This window comes from Callithrix jacchus, chromosome 3, assembly GCF_049354715.1.
Source record: "Callithrix jacchus isolate 240 chromosome 3, calJac240_pri, whole genome shotgun sequence".
Lineage (NCBI taxonomy): Eukaryota > Metazoa > Chordata > Mammalia > Primates > Cebidae > Callithrix > Callithrix jacchus.
The window spans coordinates 18708988-18715560 of record NC_133504.1 but is presented as its reverse complement, the minus strand read 5'-3'; the positions used below and the strand labels follow the sequence as shown (position 1 = coordinate 18715560).

The 6573-nt window shown below is 34.2% G+C and overlaps 1 protein-coding gene across 1 annotated transcript in view; it reads left to right on the top strand.

The window, feature by feature from the left end:
- Window positions 1-6573, top strand: part of GALNTL6 (polypeptide N-acetylgalactosaminyltransferase like 6) — a 1268478-nt gene that overhangs the window by 756341 nt on the left and 505564 nt on the right. The gene's annotated exons all lie outside the window — the stretch shown is intronic.

The window sequence follows — 6573 nt, the reverse complement described above, 5'->3', positions numbered from 1 at the left end:
TTGAGCTAGAGATTCAAAGTATCTTGTTTTGCATCTAAAATTATGTTCTTCAGAGTTTTGGTAGCTAAATAGGGAAGTTCTATACCCCAAGATTCTTCTTATTAAAAGAATAATGCCTTTGAATTGCCAGAGCGAATACATTTTTTTCTGCTAAACCAGAAATATCATTCTTTAAAAAGCCAAGAAAAATAAAAGTCAATGCTGAAGGGATTTAATTATATATAATCTTTCCTCAATAAGAAACTAATGTTTATATTGCTAACACATGAAGTCCAAATTTCATGATTGTTTTGCTTGCTTGTTTAATCACAATAATTGAAAGACAAAATACATCTTTTTTTTTTTTTTTTTTTTTTTTTTGAGACGGAGTTTCGCTCTTGTTACCCAGGCTGGAGTGCAATGGCGCGATCTCGGCTCACCGCAACCTCCGCCTCCTGGGTTCAGGCAATTCTCCTGCCTCAGCCTCCCGAGTAGCTGGGATCAAGCAATTCTCCTGCCTCAGACTCCTGAGTAGCTGGGATTACAGGCACGCACCACCGTGCCCAGCTAATTTTTTGTATTTTTAGTAGAGACGGGTATTCACCATGTTGACCAGGTTGGTCTCGATCTCTCGACCTCGTGATCCACCCGCCTCGGCCCCCAAAGTGCTGGGATTACAGGCTTGGGCCACCGCACCCGACCAACAAAATACATCTTTAGGATCAAAACATGTCTAACTGCTCTATGTACTAGATCATACACAAGTTGTTTTTCTAAATGTGTCAAATATCCCCTTTATTAAAAACTTATATGTCATCGTTAATCTTAAAAGTCAATTCTAAAAGTTTTTTTTTAATTCTATATTGTTTTTTCACCATTGGGTTACCAATAACTAATAACAACAGAAGAATATCATTTTATTAGGTTGGTCCAAAAGTAATTGCAGTTTTTAATGGTTTTTAAATGGTAAAAACAGCAATTATTTTTGCACCAACCTAAAAACTTTCAGATGCTCTTAAATTATTAAGCACCTTTTCTCTCAAAAGTTTTCTTATGTATGATTATATTAAATACATGTCACCAAAATGTATAGCTAAAGTATATTTTTTATGCTTTGGGTGTGAATTAACAGGTTGTTTCTAGACACTTGATCCTGGGCCATGGGACTATGTTTAGCTTCCTCAGATTCACTTGAACAGCCTCACCTGAAATAAAGCCTTTGTTTTCTGGACATTTCCGGGCGAAACCAGTCTTGGTATTTCTTGAATACAGTGAACTGTTGCAAGTAACCCAGATGAGAACTGTTATCTGACTCTGACTTACTTTAGTGTCATCCAGCTGACAATTGTTTGTAAAAGTCTCTTGGGGTCTTAGATTATGTAGATTCTTCACTTATTAGGTTGATGCTGTATTTTCATAAAGAGATAGTCTTTTCATTTAAAATGAGGGGTTAAATTTTGCCTTCAAATCTGAACTCCTGTCAGTAATGTCATGTTCATACATTTCCTAATTGTATTCTGAATCACAAAAATGAATATTTCTGATTCATCGTAACACAAACTAAATGCTTTTATTAAAAATATTTTCCTGTACATACAATATGTTATTAAATAGAATTTACTTAGGATGGGAGACTTTGCAATAAATCTCTTCCATCCTTTCCACTTGCCTTATTATAATATTTTGTTAGAAATTTTGGCCAGCCATGGTGGCTCATGCCTGTAATCTCAGTGCTTTGAGGGGCAAGGATGGAAGGATCTCTTGAGGCCAAGAGTTCGAGACTATCCATGACAACATAGCAAGATCCAATCTCTACAAAAATTAGCCAGACATGGTGGCATGTACCTGTATGTAGCGGGAAGATCTCTTGAGCCCAGGATTCTATGTTACAGTGACTATGATTGAACCACTGCACTCCAGCCTGGGCAACAGAGTGAACCTTTCTCAAAAAAAGGAAAGGAAAGAAAAGAAAAAGTACCAGCTTGGGCTCAGCATCTGATTCTTGCCTTGGTCTCATTCCCATTGCCTTTGTCTCCAACAAGAGCATTTATCATTTCCCAATTCTAACTCCCAACCCAATTCTCTGTTCTAACTGTCGCATGGAATCTTTCAATACTGGAAACTATGCAAGATTAAGTTTACCTCCTTGATGTATTTCTCATTAAGGCATTGCATGCATTTCCTCCAATTCTCATGAATTATTTTGGTGAATTGGTACAGTAAGGACACAAACTAGTTTTGCCTTTTTCCTTTGTAAGTGGACATTGGTTTCTAAAAGAATTCTGCCAGGAGCTAGAATTATTGAAAGACTCAAATCATAAAACTTTTTGTTAGTTTCTCAAATATAATTATTTTGAAGGTTTTATTTAAAATTTTAATTAAAATATAACATATGTAAAAGATTGGCAAAACTGTAAGGATTCATCTCAATGAGTTGCCATGTGGTAACACATACCCAGAAAAAGAGACAGAATATTAATAGCTACCAAGAGGCCCTACTTTCTCCTTCCCACTAGACAGAGTTACTTGTACTTCTAACACCAGAGATCAGATTTTCTGATTTTAAGCTTTATGTGGTTGAAATTACACTGTGTAAGTTCTTTTATTACATCTTTTCTTTCACAATCTGGTTGTAAAAGTCGTCCATAGCATTGAGTGCAGCTGTAATGCCTCCATTCTCATTGCCCTCATACAAATCCATTGTATGGACATTGCACAATGTGTCCATTCTACTACTAGAATGAAAATCTGAGTGATTTCTAGTTCTCAGCTTTTATAAATAATGCTATTCTCATCACCATTTAATTTCTTTTGGTGCATATTTCTGGAATTGCTAAATTTTAGGATATAACTATATCAATTTAGTACATAACCGTTACCAGAAAGTTGTTCAAAATAGGTGTAGCAATTCACATTCACGCTAGCAATGTTTGGTAATTCCACATACTCCAAATCCTCACCAGCACTTGGTATTACCAGCCTTACGTAATTTAGTTATCTTTGCAGGTGTACAATAGCACATCGCTTTTAATTTTATTTTATTTTATTATCAATAAGTTTGGAAAACTGTTTTTACATTTTTATTGACCATAGCAGGAACTCCTCAATCTTTAAAAACCTATCAACTTAATGCCTTTATAATGGACTATTGTAGATTTACCAACATTGTTTCAGAAATTCTAATAGTCTACCTGCGGAAGTATAAGAAAGTACAATGTAAAATCTTGTACCTGTACATCTGGAATATTGCTCTTTGAGAACACTAAGAATTTCTAGGAAAGTCTTGCATGTGCCATGAGTTACTCTAAGAACTTTACAGAAATTACGTGGTTTAATTTTCATGAGACCCTCATGAGTCAAATACAATTGTTATCTCAATTCTACAAAAGAAGAAACTGAGGTACAGAAACAGGGACATAACTTGCCTCTGCTCACATATGAAATAAGTGACATACACAGCATCCCCATGCTGTGAGGCCTCCCCAGGTTTTACTTAAAACATCAGAAAGTACAGTAGAATAATACATATTGATGTATTTTTGAAAATAATAATTACAGATAGAGGAAGTTTGAAATAATATTGAAGACTTACCCTATAATTAACATTCTCTAAATGTAAAAAAAATTCTGTATTGCTGAAGCAAAATGCAACCCAAGTTGATGATGACTTTAATAAAAGGCTCTGAGATAAACAAATACATTTTAAAAGAATTTTTAACTCTAAGATTAAGTAACTCTTTCTACATTAGTAGAATGAGAATATTGAACCTTTGAAATGAGTAAAATTATAGAAAATGTTAACGACCTTGCGTTGCACATATTTTGCATTATGAACAACATTTCTGGTTGCTAAATGCTAACTTTATTATGCACAATGTACGATGTGGGTGAGTTAATGTTGCTAGGGAACTTTTAGTGTCTAGATTGCTTTGTTTTTGTGTATTTAAATTTGCAAACTCAACATTATGTTAGGATACCTTCTGGCATTTAATTAGGTTCCATCCCATGATTTTAAACTTAAATGTGCCTTAATGTGGAAGATTTTGTTATTTCCATCTTCCATTCCATTTCTTGTTCCTAGTATATAATAATAATATTGTGAAATAGGGTACTTAACGTTTCCTTGTAGACCTGAGTACAAAATATTTTTAGAACATCTTTAAACATTTTTGCAAATGTACTTTTTTCCTTCTAGGTAGGAGATCTTCCTTTTTATGTGTCCATAATAATAACTCTCCAGGAGAGGGGAGTTTTAGACGCCTCTTTAGAGGGGAAATATCCATACTAAAAAAATGAAGTCCTTAAATTCATAAGAGAAGGGTCTCTCCCCATGTGACAGGCATACACTTCAGCCCCCTAACTACAATTGCCTCATCTAGCAAGTAAATAAACAAGACAGCCAGTTAAATATCAATTTTGGATGACATTTTTAAGCATAATATGTTCCAAATATTCCATGAAACAAACTTACATTAAAAATTATGTGTTGGTTTTCTTAAATTCAAATGTAACTGGACATTCAGTATTTTATCTGGTCACTCTGTATCCCAAAAGAAATAATGAGACATGAAGTCAACTATTGCTGTAACTCTCCTAAAATATTTTCTGCATTATAGACACAACAATAAATGAACATCACCATTTAGGATCAGTAATGCCTGCTAGATACACACACACACACATACACACACACACACAAGAAGAAAGAAAAAAATTACAGATAACTAGACATAAGGATGGTTTAAAGGAAGATTTGAGCAATAAAGAGATAATAAACCCTTGAACTTGGGAGCACACAGAACTATATAAGCTCTATGGAACACCCTGGCATGCTTCCAAAATACTAGGCCATTGAACTAGACTATTAGGAAGTAGAATGTCGAATGTCTTTTTCTATTATAGAGATTTAATTCAGGCCATGAATATTTATTCGGCATGCATTTCCCAAACTGTTCTCCATAGAACATGAATGTTCAGTAAGATATTAATAGATGCTCCTTGAAAAAGTATTTGAAAGTCAAAAACTTATGTTACCCTTTCGTTGCATTTTTCCTGCTGTAGCATAATGAATGGGAGCCTAACTTAGAAGTGATTAAAAAAAATTGCATAAGTTCAAGTTCTGATCAAGCAATGTGAGACATCAGTCAAGTCATTTAACCATCATGTGCCTCTGTTTCTTCATCTGTCAAGTGAAAGTACTTATGGTAATTTCCTCATATGTTAAAACATTAAACATTTTAGAAGCAAACATAGGAGACCTTGGGGCAGACAAACATTATCTCTTAGATATGACCCAGAAAAACTAACCAGGAGAGAAAAAAATTGATTACTTGGGCTTTATCAAAATTAAAAATGCCTGCTTATCAGAAGATACCATTAATAAAATGAAATGCAAGGCACAGACTGGGAGAAAATATTTGCAACACTTATATCCAGCTGAGAAACTTATCCTGAATATATGAAGAATTATTTCAACTCACTAATTAAAAGACAAAATGCTTGAATAATGTACAAAAGACTTGAACCAAAAATTCACAAGGGAGATGTACAAATGTCAATAAACATACGAAAAATTACACAGTACCATTAGTCATCATGAAATGGCAAATTAAGGCAATTATGAACTGACTACATAAATTCTAGAATGGCCAACATTTAAAAAGACTTTCCAATACTAATCTTGACAGTAATATGAAACATCTGGCAATTTCATACATTGCTGATTGGAGCATAAAATGTTGTAGCCACATTAGAAGAAGAACTCTAGGTGTTTCTTTTTGTTTTTTAAGATGTTAAGCATATATCTACCTATGACCCAGAAAATTAATTTCTAGATATATATCAAGAAAGATAAAAATATATTCACATCAAAAAATTGTAAAGGAATAGCTGTAGAAGCTTAAATAATAAAACCCACAAACTGGAAACAGACCAAATGTCCATCAACAGAAAAATAGTCAAGGAAATCACAGTATGTTCATATAATGCAAGACTACTAGACAGTATAAAATCATGGGCTAATGATATATCCAGAAACACTGATGAGTCTTGTAGATACTCTGCTATGCAAAAAGTGCATTTATGTGAAGTTCCAGAACAGGCAAGAACTGAATTATGAAGGAAAACAGAATCATTGCTGCCATTTGTGCAGCAAGTGTGAAAAATGACAAGAGAATATCATGAACAAACTTCAAACCTACCAGATAAAAAAAAATAGCCTATATTTTGAAAAAGATGTTAGTTAAATGTGAGGGAGGTGGTTATAAACGGAATTGTGTTCCTGTAAAATTAACATACTGAAGCTCTAAACCCTAATGTGACTATTGGAGAAACAGCCTTTAAAAGGGCTCTTTTTAAGAGGTAATAAAGGATAAAGGAGGTCACAAAAGTGACCTCCTAGTCCAATAGGACTGGTATCCTGACAAGAAAAGAAAGAGACAGCAGGGATGTGTGTGCACCAAAAAAAGATGACGCCAGGATATAGAGAGAAGGTGGCCATCTGTGAGTCAGAGATAGAGACCTCAGCAGAAGCCAACACTGTGGGCAACTTGATCTGGATGTTTGGCCTCCAGAACTGTGAAGTAATAAATTTAT